This window comes from Leopardus geoffroyi, chromosome D2 (genome assembly GCF_018350155.1).
Source record: "Leopardus geoffroyi isolate Oge1 chromosome D2, O.geoffroyi_Oge1_pat1.0, whole genome shotgun sequence".
Classification (NCBI taxonomy): Eukaryota; Metazoa; Chordata; class Mammalia; order Carnivora; family Felidae; genus Leopardus; species Leopardus geoffroyi.
The window spans coordinates 24,426,780-24,445,058 of NC_059334.1; positions in this window are offsets into that span (position 1 = coordinate 24,426,780).

Below are 18,279 nucleotides of genomic sequence, written 5' to 3' on the forward strand. Positions count from 1 at the left end.
CTTCCCATGATAAGTTCAACATTTAAGACTAATTATAAGTATCTCTTATCTCTAATATAATAAACAGATAATATTTAATAATTAATAAATATAAAATCAGTATTTGACATAGGACAGCCAATTTAGATAATATGAATAAATGTTAAAACATATTTTTCTTCTCATTATTCCCTACATTCGCCTTTTTAACTCTCTAAAAGGCCAAAGAAAGGAGATAATGAACTTGAAATAAGCTCCCTTACATAATAAACCTATTATTTTTTAAAATGTGATTTGCCCCAGAACAGGTAACTATTGTGGTTTCTGATATCCTCCTAGACTTTCTTTAAAAAATCCTATTAAAGAATCCTCTTGGTGCTTCCTTTATTCATGTGTTATCTTGTAGGTAATGCATTTAAAATGAACTTCATAGACTAGAACTGTATTTTATTTTTTTTTTTTAATTTTTTTTTTCAACGTTTATTTATTTTTGGGACAGAGAGAGACAGAGCATGAACGGGGGAGGGGCAGAGAGAGAGGGAGACACAGAATCGGAAACAGGCTCCAGGCTCTGAGCCATCAGCCCAGAGCCCGACGCGGGGCTCGAACTCACAGACCGCGAGATCGTGACCTGGCTGAAGTCGGACGCTTAACCGACTGCGCCACCCAGGCGCCCCTAGAACTGTATTTTAAATTACACACACACACAAAAAAAAAAGGGAGAAAAGAAACTGAAGTAAAGATGCTAAACAGAGGTGCAGCATTTGTCTAAATGAATAGGCCATAATCTACAAATAGCAGGAGCATCATATAATCATAAGAAGGAAATGGAATACAGAATCTGAGGACTCATTAGCTATATGACCTTGGGCAAGCCACTCAGTGTCCATATCTATAAAACAAGTATAATAATAGCCAGCTAGTTTTTTTTTTTTTTTTAGTTTTATTTATTTATTTATTTATTTATTTATTTATTTATTTATTTATTTAGAGAGGGAGAGAAAGCCAGGGGAAGGGCAAAGAGAAGGAGATAGAGAATCTGAGGCAGGCTCCGTGCTGTCAGTACAGAGCCAGACAGGGGTTTCCACCGTGAGAACATGATCTGAGCTAAAATCAAGAGTTGGACCCTTAATCGACTAAGCCAGCCAGGTGCCCCACCCAGCTAGTTTTGTTTTGTTTTGTTTTGTTTTGTTTTGTTTTGTTTTGTCATTTTATTTTTTTTTTATTTACATCCAAGTTAGTTAGGATATAGTGCAACAATGATTTCAGAAGTAGATTCCAGTGATTCATCCCCTATGTGTAACACCCAGTGCTCATCCCAACAAGTGTCTTCCTTAATGCCCCTTACCCATTTAGCCCATCCCCCCACCTATAAGCCCTCCAGCAACCCTCAGTTTGTTCTCTGTATTTAAGAGTCTCTTATGTTTTGTCCTCCTCCATGTTTTTATATTATTTTTGATTCCTTTCCCTTATGTTCATCTATTTGGTATCTTAAATTCCACATATGAGTGAAGTCATATATTTGTCTTTCTCTGACTAATTTCATTTAACATAATACCCTCTAGTTCCATCCACATTGTTGCAAATGGCAAGATTTCATTCTTTTTGATTGCTGAATAGTACTCCATTGTATAAATACACCATATCTTCTTTAGCCATTTATCTGTCCATGAGCATTTGGGTTCTTTCCATACTTTGGCTATTGTGAATAATGCTGCTATAAACATTGGGGTTCATGTGCCCCTTCAAAACAGCACACCTGTACCCCTTGGATAAATACCTAGTAGTGCAATTGCTGGGTCGTAGGGTAGTTCTATTTTTAATTTTTCAAGGAACCTCCATACTGTTTTCCAGAGAGACTGTACCAGTTTGCATTCCCACCAGCAGTGCAAAAGAGATCCTCTTTCTCTGTATCCTCGTCAACATCTGTAATTGCCTGAGTTCTTAATTTTAGCCATTCTGACTGGTGTGAGGTGGTATCTCATTGTGGTTTTGATTTGTATTTCCCTAATTATGAGTGATGTTGAGCATTTTTTCATGTGTCTGTTAGCCATATGCATGTCTTCTTTGGAAAAAGTGTCTATTCATGTCTTTTGCCCATTTCTTCACTGGATTATTTGTTTTTTGGGTGTTGGGCTTGATAAATTCTTTATAAATTTTGGATAATAACCCTTTATCAGATATGTCATCTGCAAATATCTTCTCCCATTCTGTCGGTTGCCTTTTAGTTTTGTTGATTGTTTCCTTCGCTGTGCAAAAGCTTTTTATCTTGAGGAGATCCCACTAGTTCATTTTTGTTTTTGCTTCCCTTGCCTCCAGAGACGTGTCGATTGAGTAATTGCTGCAGCCAAGGTCAAAGAGGTTTTTTCCTGCTTTCTCCTCGAGGATTTTGATGGCTTCCTGTCTTACAGTTAGGTCTTTCATCCATTTTGAGTCTATTTTTGTGTGCGGTGTAAGAAAGTGGTCCAGGTTCATTTTCTGCCTGTCATTGTGTCCAGTTTTCCTAGCACCACTTGCTGAAGAGACTGTCTTTATTCCATTGGATATTCTTTCCTGCTTTGTCAAAGATTAGTTAGCCATACATTTGTGGATCCATTTCTAGGTTCTCTATTCTGTTCCATTGATCTGAGTGTCTGTTTTTGTGTCAGTACCATACTGTCTTGATGATTACAGCTTTGTAATACATCTTGAAGTCTGGGATTGTGATACCTTCAGCTTTGGTTTTCTTTTTCAGGACTGCTTTGGCGATTCAGGGTCTTTTCTGTTTCCATACAAATTTTGAGATCATTTGTTCTAGCTCTGTGAAGAATGCTGGTGTTATTTTGATAGGGACTGCATTGAATATGTAGATTGCTTTGGGTAGTATTAACATTTTAACAATATTTGTTCTTCCAATCCATGAGCATGTAATCTTTTTTTACTTTTTTGTATCTTCTTCAATTTCTTTCATAAGCTTTCTATGGTTTTCAGTGTTTTCTATAGTTTTCAGATTTGAGGGTATTAAACCAGCCCTGCATCCCAGGTATAAATCCCACTTGATCATGGTGAATAATTCTTTTAATTTATTGTTGAATCTCATTGGCTAGTATCTTCTTGAGAATTTTTGCATCCATCATCATCAGGGAAATTGCTCTATAGTTCTCCTTTTTAGTGGGTCTTTGTCTGGTTTTGGAATCAAGGTAATGCTGTCCTCACAAAATGAGTTTGGAAGTTTTCCTTTCATTTCTAATTTTTGGAATAGCTTCAAAACAGTAGGTTTTAACTCTTCTTTACATGTTTGGTAGAATTCCCCTGGAAAGCCATCCAGCCCTTGTTTTGGGCAGATTTTTGATTACTAATTCAATTTCTTTATTGGTTATGAGTCTGTTCAAATTTTCTATTTCTTCTTGTTTCAATTTTGGTAGTTTATATGTATCTAGGAATTTTTCCATTTCTTCCAGACTGCCCAATTTATTGGCATATAATATTGGCTCATAATATTCTCTTATTATTGTTTGTATTCCTTCATTGTTGCGATCTCTCCTCTTTCATTCTTGATTTTACTTATTTGGGTCCTTTCCTTTTTCTTTTTGATAAAACTCACTAGAGGTCTATCAATTTTGTTAATTCTTTCAAAGAACCAGTTCCTGGTTTCATTGATCTGTTCTGTTTTAGTTTTGTTTTCTTTTGTTTTAATTTCAATAGACTTGATTTCTGCTCTAATCCTTATTATTTCCTGTCTTCTGCTGGTTTTGGGTTTTATTTGCTATTCTTTTTCCAGATCTTTAAGGTGTAAGGTTAGGTTGTGTATCTGAGATCTTTTTTCCTTCTTTAGGAAGGCCTGGATTGCTATATACCTCCCTCTTATAACTACCTTTGCTGTGTCCCAGAAATTTTGCCCTGTGGTGTTATAATTTTCATTGAATCCCATGTACTTTTTAATTTCCTCTTTAATTTCTTGGTTAACCCATTCATTCTTTAGTAGGATGTTCTTTAGTCTCCAAGTATTTGTTGTCTTTCCAATTTTTTTCTTGTGGTTGATTTCGAGTTTCATAGCATTATGGTCTGAAAATATGCATGGTATGATCTCGATCTTTTTGTATTTGTTGAAGGCTGATTTGTGTCCCAGTATGTGATCTATTCTGGAGAATGTTCCATGTGCACTCAAGAAGAATGTGTATTCTGCTGCTTTAGGATGAAATGTTCTGAATTTATCTGTGAAGTTCATCTGGTCCAGTGTATCATTCAAAGCCATTGTTTCCTTGTTGATTTTCTGCTTAGATGATCTATCCATTGTTATAAGTGGAGTGTTGAAGTCCCCTATTATTATGGTATTATTGTCAATGAGTTTCTTTAGGTTTGTGATTAATTGATTTATATATTTGGGTGTTGCACATTAGGGGCATTAACGTTTACAATTGTTGGGTCTTCCTGGTGTTTAGAACCTTTAATTATGATATAATGCCCTTCTTCATCTCTTGTTTCAATCTTTATTTTATAATCTAGATTGTCTGATATCATTATGACTACTCCAGCTTTCTTTTGATGACAATTAGCATGATAGATGGTTCTCCATCCCCTTACTTTCAATCTGAAGGTGTCTTTAGGTCTAAAATAGGTCTCTTGTAAACAGCATATAGATGGATATTGTTTTCTTATCCATTCTGTTACCCTGTGTCTTCTGATTGGAGCATTGAGTCCATTGACGTTTTAGAGTGAGTACTGAAAGATATGAATTTATTGCCATTGTATTGCCTGTAGAGTTGGAGTTTCTGGTGGTGTTCTCTGGTCCTTTCTAGTCTTTGTAGCTTTTGGTCTTTTTGTTCTGTTTCATCTTTTCTCCCCTCCGAGAGTCCCCCTTAAAATTTCTTGCAGCACTGGTTTAGTGGTCACAAACTCCTTTAGTTTTTGTTTGTCTGGGAAAGTCTGTAACTCTCCTTCTATTTTGAATGACAACCTTGCTATATAAAGAATTCTTGCCTGCATATTTTTCTGATTCAGCACATTGAATTTATCCTGTCACTCCTTTCTGGCATGCCAAATTTCTGCTGTGAGCCTGATCTGTCTTCTCTTGTAGGTTAAGGACTTTTTCTTCCCTTGCTCCTTTCATAATTCTTTCCTTTCTGTATATTTTGTGAATTTGACTATGATATGCCTTGTTGATGGTCGGTTTTTGTTGAATCTAATGAGACTTTTCTGTGCTTCCTGGATTTTGATGTCTGTGTCTTTCCCCAGGTTAGGAAAGTTTTTCACTGTGATTTGCTCACATATACCTTCTACCTCTTTTTCTCTCTCTTCATCTTCTGGGCCCCCTATGATTCAGATGTTATTCCTTTTTAATGAGTCACTGAGTACTCTAATTCTTATATTGTACTCTTTTGCCTTAATTTCTCTCTTTTTATCTGCTTCATTATTCTCTGTAAGTTTGTCCTCTATATCACTGATTCGCTGCTCTGCTTCATCCATCCTTGCCACCATGGCAGCCATTTGAGATTGCATCTCAGTTATAGCATTTTTAATTTCATCCTGACAGATTTTACTTCTTTTATCACCACATAAATTGATTCTATGCTCATTTCAACCCAAGCTAGTATTCTTATTATCATGATTCTAAATTCTAGTTCAGACATATTGCTTATTATGTGTTGATTAAGTCCCTGGCTGTCATTTCTTCCTGTTCTTTCTTTTGGGGTGAATTCCTTCTTTTTGTCATTTAGGAGGAAGAAAAAGAATTAACAAAATAAAAAATTAAAATAAAAAAATTAAAAGCAACACAAAAAAATTAAATAAAGGATGCTATATCCTAGGTGTATTTTGGTCTGGCTGTTGAAAGAAGCTTGATAGAATAGAGAAAAAAGGGAAAGAAAAGAAGAAAAAAGGGGGAAAAAAGTAAAACGTTTAAAGTTTTTTTTAAAATGAACACAATAAAATAGAATATGATTAAATGCTGAAAGTAAAATAGAATTAAAAAATTACAAAAAAATGTAGTAGAAAAAATAAAAATCTTTTTTATAAAAATGGAAAATAAAAATGTTTTTCTCTGTCTGTATTCAAGAATAAGAAAAGAAAAAAATTGAATAGATGAACCAGCGAATAGAGTGAACTATGAATGAAATTACATCCAGTTTCCCCTAAAAGCCAAACTCCTAAGCACTTTATAGTCTGTAAACTAAGCAGATGGAGAGACTTGTGCTCTTCCTCTAGAACTTGGTTGACACAGTTGGACGGGGCTTAGTATAATTGCTCCATTCTCCACTAGAAGACACTGCTTAGCTTAATGGAGTGGATCATTGTGGTACGTGTACGCATGTATGTGCATGCATGGGAAGGGTGAAAATGGCGTCACCAGCTACCCAGTCTCTAGCATGAGAATTCTGTGCTTTTGCCAAATGGCAATCAAGCACTCCTCCTCTGTCTCCTGCTTCCATCCACTCCCCACTTCTACACTGTCCACCACCAAGCCATCAGCCTGCCAGGTGGAACCTTCCTTCTGAATTTTATCTCAGATGGGGCTGTGTTTCCAAACCCCTCACTTCTTAGGGCCCTGTGGCTTGAGTCTGCTCCAACCCTCTAGGGAGGATCCACCCAAGCAATGGCCAAGCACTGACCTGTCCCTGGGAATGTTCGCACAACTACACTGCTGCAGATGCCCAGAGACTGTGGTTGGGTGCTAGACCGCCCCAGAAAAAGTTTGTGCGATTGTGTAGCAGCAGCATTTCAGGGATTATGGTAAATCACAACACATATCTGGTGCCAGGCTTCAGTGAACCCTTAACATCCTTGTTCTATTACCAGCAAATGTGGCTGTTCTCTGGGATCAGCTGGGACCTTTGCCTGTGGGGAGGCCACACAGCCTCTACCAAATGTCCTCCCAGTAGGGAAACTGCCTCTCCCCATGCAGCCTGAGGACCCCTCGGACCTCACTGTCTGCTCCTAGGGATTCACCCTTCCCACCAGAGCTCCACCAGATATCAAGCTGTGGGGTTTCAGACTCTGCACTTCCCTGCTTATAGAGTCCTAATGGTATTTATTCCCTCTCCTGACTCTGTGTCCCCGTTTGTAGAGTCCTAATGGTATTGAAACCCTCTCCTTTCTCCTTTCTCCCTTTTTTGTTCGGTCCCTTATAGGTGTTTTCACTCTTTCTCTTTCTTTCCAGCTGCTTTCAGGGGAGGTGCTTTTCCTGTACTCTTCCCCAGTCTCTGTCCTCTCTCCACAAGCAAAAACAGCCCCCTAACCTCCGCAGCTTCTCTCTCCCCCACTTCACCTCTCCATGCCACGTACCTGCTGAGTTCTATGGCTCAAGTTATGCAGATTGTTGTGTTAATCCTCAGATTAATTTTATAGGTGTGCAAAATGATTTGGTACTGATCTAGCTCCATTTCAGGGACAAGAGAAGCAGAAAACTTCCATGCTGCTCTGCCATCTTGGCCTCTGTCTAGTTTTTTAGAAATTGTTGGGAGACTCAAATGAGATAAGATCTGTGACAGTGCTTTATAAACTGGTTATCCCACACAAACATGAGGAACTGCTACTCATACGAAGAAACATCAACACCTATGGGCAGTTGTACAGGACCCACAGAACACTGAGAACTGAATGAGAAAAGCTTATGTGAGTAGGATTGGCTATAGTCAAGATATATCACCTACCACTGAAAAATAATGAGTACCTATATTAAAAATAAAGAAAAACAAATCAATAAAAATCCTACTGGAAAATGGTCAAAAGTTATGGTAGGCATACTGTAGAAGATTACACCCAAATGGAAAATAAAATGTGAAAAGTTGCTCAACTTTATTATCAGTTTTAGTCTGTACATTTGCAAATTACCAATTTACAGATTAAGATCCCAATAAGATCTATTAATCTCTTAATCTATTTTGTGGTTACTAGATTGGTAAATATTAAGGAGCTTGATAATACTAAGAACTGGTGAAGTTATAGGTCAAAAGGATATTATACACTGATAGAGGAGATGTAAATTTGCTCAATCACTTTGGAGAAAAATTCAGAACTATTCTGTAAAGTTAAAAATGTATATACGAAGCCATTCCACTTTTATATACAAATATCCTTAGGGAAATTCTTACAGATACGTAACAGCAACATTGTTTGTAATAGCAAAAATGTAAAACAATCCAAATGTTCATTTCAGGAAAATGAATAAAAAAATTGTGGTGGTGTACCCAATGAAATATGTCAGTAAAAATGAATAAACCATAGATACACATAACATGATGGCTGAATCTTGGAAATATTGAATGAAGAAAGAAAGTTGCAGAAGAGTATAATATATAATTTTTATAGTGCTGAATAAGAGAGAATCTAAACAACATATTTAGGAACATGTTCATGTGATAAAGCTTATATTTAAAAAGGAAGAGAGTGCTAAAAACAAAACTCAGCATAGTGACTATCTCTGGGAGAAAGGCAAGGGGATGGGATGGAGACAGAGCATGCAGATATAAAACTACTAGTAATGTTTTAATTCTTAAGCTGGGTAATGGGTTCCCAGGTATTTATTTTAATGTTTACTTAAAAACTTACATATATATTGCATATATTCTTTCGTGTGCCTCAAACGTCATAATAAGAAATCATTATAAGATATTTGAAATATTCTTGTACAGGTTAAACAATGGTGATAACGTACAGTATTTTAGAAGATTCTTACATGGCAAAAGAACAATATATTTTTGGCTTCCAAAATTGGACTTACATTTGATTCATTTCTAGTACATTCTACTATTTGAAACTCTGAAAGTACAGCTGTAATGCATTGGTTAGTGGCTATGCCCAGTGAGAGATGAGAACTGGCCACATGGATTTATCTGTGAACACTTAAGAGCCACTGCTTGGGAGCTTGGGTGGCAGGTAGGAGAGGTAAAATTTGTAGAGGATGAGTGAGAGCTTTGTCAGCAGATGGGGACAAAGTGAAGTTCCATTGGCATTCTTACTGTTAATGTGTTACTGCATATTACACATAGGCCTAAGGACATTCAAATGGCATTAAAATCAGAAGGCTCCTTACTGAGCAAGCAAATCAATCAGAGGAATTAGTTAATGACTTGAATCAGTGGTCCTCAAGCTGCGGGACAAAAAGGCTTTCCAAAGTTTTAATGGGCTTGGGCAGTTTTAAAGCAATCACTGTCAAGATCTTCAACTTACATTCCCCATCCTAAAATTGATTTAAGTAAGGTGTCTGTTGTCTGGGCCTCACATTGATTCTCCTTGCACAACTACCTTCTCCCAAATGACAAAAGAAATGTCACTGTTAAGCAACCCTACAGCATTGTTCCAGACTATAAAAACTATCTGGGGGCCAAAGGGACAATTAAATTCATTGATGTTGACATTGCTATAAGCAATGAATGAGGAGCTCAGTGCTTGCATGTATAAAAATGAAAAGCAGATGTAGATTTGATGTTGAAAATGGGCTCATTTTGGCATTATTTAACATTTGCCCATGGATACATAAACTGAAGGAAAAAAGGGCTCATCTGTCTCATTATGAGATTCATTTCCAGGAAAATGTTACTTTTGATGTTCGATGTTGATCCATTATCATTTGCAATGTGCTTATTTTGTTATCAATTTTATACTACTACTAATTTTAATATTGCAATCCAAAAAAAACCCTCTTGACCATTAAGTCTTTCAGTCACATGAAATGCAAAAATGTATAAAATTCCAATTTACATTTATATGCTTGCTGAAGAGAAACATGATAGGATGAGCAATGAAGACCTCAAGCATAACAATATTTTATATAAGCATAAAATTCGGTGAAGAAAGTAGAATACAAATAGAAGTTCAAGTAGGAAAAGGAACAATGTAAAATTTCCAATTTAGAGATAAAGCTGTCATGTATTTTCTAAATGGATGATAGTGGCTGAGTATCCCATCTTTAACATTTTGGATTCTATTAGATAAGTTAATAAATATTTAAATTTTAAACTGTAATTATTTTCAATGTACCAGCAATCACATCTTTTATAACTATTTAAATATATGCTAAAGCATAAGAGATGCCACCTTAAAAATTAAGGGGTAAAAAGTTTTTAACAATTCTTTTAGGAGTGTTGCACAAATATTTTTGCAAACTGCTGATGTAGTATGATGCTATAACATCACACTGCATGACGTGGATGTGTCTATGTCTGACAGAGGGGCCCTCGAAAATTCACTTCCTCAAATTTTTCTCTGATGCTGCTCCCTCTGCTTCCCACCATCCCTCACTGTCCCTCTTACCTACTTCAAGTTTCCCAGACAGACTCAGCTCCTTCTCTAGGAAGTTTTTTCTTTAGGTGCATGAATACCATCAATTAGATGAAGGACAAATTTTTCTCTTCCTGCTTTGGTTCTAGAAATGGTTTTCTTCATAAAAGTTCACCATTGTTTTCTCCTTCTCAAGAGTATCTTGGCTATTACTGGGCCTCTGATCTCTCATGTAAAAGTTTTCATAGATTTTCTCAAGTTCTGAAGAAACAAAAAAGAAGTCTGTTGGAATTTTTATCGTAATTGTGCTGAATTTAACTAATTTTTTTTTATTTAGAGAGAGAGTGCGCACATGATCAGGGGATGGGGGGTTGTGGAGATAGAGAGATTGATTCTCAAGCAGGCTCCATGCTCCCTGGAGCCTGATTTCACGACCTTGGGATCATAACCTGAGCCAAAATCAAGAGTTTAATGTTCGGGGTGCCTGGGTGGCTCAGTCGGCTGAGCATCTGACTTTGACTCACATCATGATCTCCCAGTTCATGGGTTCAAGCCCCAGGTTTGGCTCTGTGCTGACAGCACAGAGTCTGGATCCCACTTCAAGTTCTTTGTCTTCCTCTCTCTCTGTCCTTCCCCCATGCATTCTCTCTCTCTCTCTCTCTCTCTCAAGTGAACAAACATTAAAAAAATTTTAAGAGTCTGATGTTCAACCACCTGAGCCACCCAGGTGCCCCTTAACATTGTATTTAATTTAGAAGAAACTTATATGTTTAGGGTATTGAGCATTCCTATCTATGAACATCACAAACACTGCAAATTTAGATCTTCCTCAATGTCCTTCAGTAGGAGTTTTATACTTTTTTCCATATAGGCTCTGCATGTCTTTGTTCCATATTTTTTTTATTTCTTGTATCTCTTCTTACTATTTTATTTTATTTTATTTTTTTTTTTTAATTTTTTTTTCAACGTTTATTTATTTTTGGGACAGAGAGAGACAAAGCATGAACGGGGGAGGGGCAGAGAGAGAGGGAGACACAGAATCGGAAACAGGCTCCAGGCTCTGAGCCATCAGCCCATAGCCTGACGCGGGGCTCGAACTCACGGACCGTGAGATCGTGACCTGGCTGAAGTCGGACGCTTAACCGACTGTGCCACCCAGGCGCCCCTCTTCTTACTATTTTAAATAATTGCTTTAAAAATATGTTTTCTGTTTGTGGCTAGTGTATAAAAATAACCCTTTTTTTGTTTGTTGATATTATATCCAAATACCAATTTATCCTTCATAAAATAAATCCTCTCATTAGTTCTAATTAAATGGTAGGCTTGCAGAGGGCAGCGGGCAGGATTCAACTGAGTGTTCATTATAACAATGTTGTTTCTTTTGTTTCTAACTCTTGTTATTCTTTTCCTGACCTATTGCAGTTGCTAGGGCAGGCCACTAATACAGTGTTAAATAGAAGCATGCTTCTAAGGCATGCTTGTCTTCTTTCTGATTTTAAAAGAAACGTTTCTAACATTTAACAACTTTATTTCACTACCCATGTATCTTGCTACTTTGAATTTATGCCCTTCATCCTTAAGCATTAACTCTTTAAAAATTGCCTCTCCTCTGTTTTCTGTATTCTGTCATTTAGGAACTACAATTAGACATAGGTTAAATCTTATTCTTTTGTCTTTATCTCCTAGCCTTTATTTTATGTTCTCCATTTTCTTTCCTCTTTGTGCTGAATTCTGAGTATGTTTTCCATCTTGCTATTTCTTTATCAGTGTCTAATTTTCTCTTAAATTCAACCACTGAGTTTCTTTATTTCAACAATCACATTTTTCATTTATAACGGTTCCATTTTAGTTACTTTTTGGTATCTTCCTTGTCATGTTGGGTAATCTTTTGTTGCCTATGAATTCCTATGATTCTATTTTAATTTAAATCTTTTTCATAGTTACTCTATATTCTGTATCCAGTCATTCTACTCTTTGTAGCTTTTGAGGATATTAATTTGATGTTTCCACAGACATTTACTCATGGTGACTTGTTTCCTTGTGTTTTGTAACCTTTAACTGGATGTTCATATGTAGCTAATCTCAACTTTCTTCCAGGGAGGATTTGCATTTGCTATAAGGCTCTCATCACCTGAGACCCATTAGCCAAGATTCCCAGGTTTAATATAAAAATCTCAGCTGCAGGTCCTTCAACTTGCCACTGACAGAACAAATCCATTTGTGTATGTGCCTGGGAATGTGTTTCAACTCATGTTTGGTTGGTGGTTTTGTTGTTATTCTATTTTTAGCCCCTTAAACATATTTCTTCTTTACTGAGATCTCAGCAATGCTACAAAAGTTATACTTCATGAAAAACTTATATTTCACCCAAACTTGTTCAATAGTGAGAGGAATCACTGTTCATGAAATCCACTGTACTGCTGATATTGAAGCCCACAGGAAAGGGTATTTTAACACCAAAAATATAAGAAGTCTGTAATATTCTTCACTGAAAAATAAAGAGCAGTCTTAAATTGCACACATCTGGTTTTAAGGGAAGGTTGCCATAGCCTCTTTGTTTTTTTTTCTTCTTCAAGTGTAGCTACCTGAAAAAGTTGTTCCGTGTCCCAACAAGGTCACCATTGTTCATCCTTAGACAAAGATGGAATTTTTCAAAGAATATAACAAAGAGCCATGGAGATAAATGGACTGGAAAGCCCCTTGTAAGTCTAATCAAAGAAACTTTTCTCTCCCTTTGGGATAGAGGATCCTTAAAATATCTGCCCCCTGGAATTTCATACCTAGAGAACAACAGTGCTATGTCTCCCATACTCCTCTTTTCTAAATAGGAATAGTTAGTGAAGTTACCCTGAACATGTTTCACCAGTGTGTACTAGATGTTCGGCAAGCAAATGACTTGCCTTTTTGGTTCATAGGTCTTTTGGTTCAAGAGGAGCCACACGCAGACATGAAGAACATTTCTCCCTGATGTAGAGACTACACTGTGTCATCCATAGACCCTGCTCATTGTGCTTGTTGTCCTCACTAAATGAAACTTGTGAGTTTTATCCTTCAGGGACAGGTGAGTTTATATTGCCTATGGAAGGAGAATGAATTGAATATTCGGAGCCTTGAAGGACTGACTATTGTAATCAGTGACATTCACAAAATATCTCTCATTTGGTGCACTGCCTCATAGGTTTGCCCATTTGCAGTTAGTCACAACTGTGAGTCATGCTTTGACCAATGTACCATGAATGGAAGTGTTTCTCCCGCAACTTTAAGAGCAAGCATGTGATTTGCTAGAATTTTCTCTCGGTGTCCCAGTGACAGGCAACTTTCCAGATAGTGGATGGTACAATATCCTGGGTTGCAGAGAGAGACAGAACTAAAGACAGCCCCAGAAATCTTGTGATAGACATGTATTAAGAGCAAGAAATAGGAGAAACCAAGATGGCGGAAGAGCATGGAAGTTTTTTGTGTGTCTCGTGCCCATGAAATACAGCCAGACCAACACTAACCCATCCTACACACCTAGAAAACTGATTGGAAGATTAACACAACAATCTGCACAACCTGAACCACAGAATTCAGCAGAAAGAGAAAAAATTCATTTTTATTTTCAATTTTTATTAAAAACATTTTTCTTTAATTTTTATTACTGTATTTTTCTTTTGTGTAAATTTTTCAAATCTATTTTACTCCCATCATTTTATTTTAGTCTACTTCAGTGTATTCACCTTTTCAAATTTTCAAACGATTTCCTTGTTTTCTTTTTTTTTCCTCTTTTTCTTGAATGCAGAAAGTGAAAAACTTCATTTACTTTCAATTTCTATTAAAAATATTTTTCTTTAATTTTTTTACTATATTTTTTTGCTTTTATGTAATTCTTTTCAAATTCTCCTTAACTTCCATCATTTTATTTTACTCTACTACAGTGTATTCACTTTTTCAAATTTTCAAACGATTCCTTTTTTCTTTTTTTTTTATTTCTTTTCTTTTGTTTGAATGCAGAAAGAAAAAATTCATTTTAATTTTTAATTTTCATTAAAAATATTTTTCTTTAATTTTTTCTACTATATTCTTTACTTTTGTGTAGCTTTTTTCAAATTCTATCTTGCTCCCATCATCTCATTTTAGTCTACTTCAGTGTATTCATTTTTTCAAATTCTCAAACTATTTATTCCCCCCCCCCTTTTTTTTCTCTAATCTGCCACACTGCTTTAAACACCCAGACCAAAACCTAGGATCTAGCATCATTTATTAGATTTTGTGTCTGTGTGAGTGTGTGTTTAACTTTTTAATTTTAATATTTTTTTAATTTAATTTTTTAATTTTAATTTTTCTACCTCATTAATTTCTTTTCTCCCTTCAAAATGACAAAACGAAGGAATTCACCCCAAAGAAAGAGCACTAAGAAACAACAGCCAGGGATTTAACCAACACAGATACAAGCAAGATGTCTGAACCAGAATTTAGAATCACGATAATAAGAATACTAGCTGGAGTCGAAAATGGATTAGAATCTCTTTCTGCAGAGATAAAAGAAGAAAAAAAATTGAATGAAATTAAAAATGTTACAAGCCGCAATCATGGATGGATGCAGCGGCAGCAAGGATGGATGAGGCAGAACAGAGAATCAGCGATATAGAGGACAAACTTACAGAGAATAATGAAGCAGAAAAAAAGAGGGAGATTAAGGCAAAAGAGCACGATTTAAGAAAAAGAGAAATCAGTGATTCATTAAAAAGGAACAACATCAGAATCATAGGGGTCCCAGAAGAGGAAGAGAGGGAAATAGGGGTAGAAGGTTATGTGAGCAAATCATAGCAGAAGACTTTCCTAACCTGGGGAAAGACACAGACATCAAAGTCCAGGAAGCACAGAGGACCCCCATTAGATTCAACAAAAACAGACCATCAACAAGGCATATCATAGTCAAATTCACAAAATACTCAGGCAGGGAGGGAATCAGGAAAGCAGCAAGGGAAAAAAAGTCCCTAACCTACAAGGGAAGACAGATCAGGTTTGCAGCAGACCTATCCACAGAAACTCGGCAGGCCAAAAGGAGTGGCAAGATATATTCAATGTGTTGAATCAGAAAAATATGCAGCCAAGATTCTTTATCCAGCAAGTCTGTCATTCAAAATAGGAGAGATAAAAATTTCCCAGACAAACAAAAATTAAAGGAGTTTGTGACCACTAAACCAGCCCTGCAAGAAATTTTAAGAGGGACTCTTGGAGGGGAGAAAAGATGAAAAAAAAAAAAAAAAAAAAAAAAAAAAAATATATATATATATATATATATATACTTTAGACCTAAAGACACCTTCAGATTGAAAATAAGGGGATGGAGAACCATCTATCATGCTAATGATCAACAAAAGAAAGCCGAAGTAGCCATAATGATATCAGACAATCTAGACTTTAAAATAAAGACTGTACCAAGAGATGCAGAAGGGCATTATATCATAATCAAGGGGTCGATCCACCAAGACCTAACAATTATAAACATTTATGCACCAAATATGAAAGCACCCAAATATATAAATCAATTAATCACAAACATAAAGAAACTCATCAATAGTAATACCATAATAGTAGGAGACTTCAACACCCCACTCACAGCAATGGACAGATCATCTAATCAAAAAATCAATAAGGAAAAAATGGCTTTGAATGACACACTGGACCAGATGGACTTAACAGGTATATTCAGAACATTTCATCCTAAAGCAGCAGAATATACATTCTTCTCTAGCGCATATGGAACGTTCTCCAGAATAGACCATATACTGGGATACAAACCACCCCTAAGTAAGTACAAAAAGACTGAGATCATACCATGCATATTTTCAGACCACAATGCTATGAAACTCGAAATCAACCACAAGAAAAAATTTGGAAAGGTAATAAATACTTGGAGACTGAGGAGCATCCTACTAAAGAATGAATGGGCTAACCAAGAAGTTAAAGAGGAAATTAAAATGTATATGGAAGTCAATGAAAATGATAATACCACAACCCAAAACCTCTGGGATGCAGCAAAGGCGGTCATAAGAGGAAAGTATATAGCAATCCAGGCCTTCCTAAAGAAGGAAGAAGGATCTCAGATACACAACCGAACCTTACGCCTTAAAGAGCTGGAAAAACAACAGCAAATAAAACCCAAAGCCAGCAGAAGGCAGGAAATAATAAAGATTAGAGCAGAAATTAATGCTATTGAAACCAAAAAAAAAAAAAAAAAAAAAAAAAAAAAAAAAAAAGGAGAATAAATCAATGAAATCAGAAGCTGGTTCTTTGAAAGAATTAACACAATTGATAAACCACTAGCCAGTTGGATCAAAAAGAAACAGGAAAGGACCCAAATAAATAAAATCAAGAATGAAAGAGGAGAGATCACAACCAACACAGCAGAAATTTAAAAAAAATAAAAATAAGAGAATATTATGAGCAATTCTATGCCAATAAAATGGGCAATCTGGAAGAAATGGACAAATTACTAGAAACATATACATTCCCAAACCTGAAACAGGAAGAAATAAAAAATTTGAACAGAACCATAACCAGTAAGGAAATCGAATTAGTAATCAAAAATCTGCCAAAAAAACAAGATTCCAGGCCCAGATGGATTTCCAGGGGAATTCCACCAAAAATTTAAGTAAGAATTAACACCTATTCTCTTGAAGCTGTTCCAAAAAATAGAAATGGAAGGAAAACTTCCAAACTCTTTCTATGAAGCCAGCATTACCTTGATTCCAAAACCAGACACAGACCCCACTAAAAAGGAGAACTATAGACCAATTTCCCTGATGAACATGGATGCAGAAATCCTCAACAAGATATTAGCCAACCGGATCCAACAATACATTAAAAAAATTATCCACCATGACCAAGTGGGATTTATACTTGGCATACAGGGTTCAATATCCGCAAAACAATTAATGTGATTCATCACATCAATTAAAGAAGGAACGAGAACCATATGATCCTCTCTATAGATGCAGAGAAAGCATTTGACAAAATACAGCATCCTTTGTTGATAAAAACTCTCAAGAAAGTAGGGATAGAAGGAGCATACCTCGAGATCATAAAAGCCATATATGAATGACCCAATGCTAATATCATCCTCAATGGGGAAAAACTGGCAGCTTTTCCCCTAAGGTTAGGAACAAGGCAGGGATGTCCACTCTCACCACTGTTATTCAACATAGTATTGGAAGTCTTAGCCTCTGCAATCAAACACAAAGAAATAAAAGGCATCCAAATTAGCCAGGAGGAGGTCAAACTTTCACTGTTCGCAGATGACATGATACTCTATATGGAAAACCCAAAAGATTCCACCAAAAAACTGCTAGAATTGATTCATGAATTCAGCAAAGTTGCAGGATATAAAATCAATGCACAGAAATTGGTTGCATTCCTATACACCAACAATGAAGCAACAGAAAGAGAAATCAAGGAATCGATCCTATTTACAGTTGCACCAAAACCCATAAAATACCTAGGAATAAATCTAACCAAAGAGGTGAAAAATCTATACACTGAAAACTATAGAAAGCTTATGAAGGAAATTGAAGAAGACACAAAAAAATGGGAAAAGAGTCCATGCTCCTGGATAGGAAGAACAAATATTGGTAAAATGTCGATACTACCCAAAGCAATCTACATATTCAATGCAACCCCTAGCTAAATAACATCAGCATTCTTCACAGAGCTAGAACAAATAATCCTAAAATTTGTATGGAAACAGAAAGACCCCAAATAGCCAAAGCAATCTTGAAAAAGAAAACCAAAGCAGGAGGCATCACAATCCCGGACTTCAAGATGAATTACAAAGCTGTAATCATGAAGACAGTATGGTACTGGCACAAAAACAGACACTCAGATGAATGGAACAGAATAGAGAACCCAGAAATGGACCCACAAACATATGGCCAGCTAATATTTGACAAAGCAGGAAAGAATATCCAATGAAATAAAGACAGTCTCTTCAGCAAGTGGTGCTGGGAAAACTGGACAGCGACATGCAGAAGAATGATCCTGGGCCACTTTCTTACACCATACACAAAAATAAACTCAAAATGGATGAAAGATCTCGACGTAAGACAGGAAGCCATCAAA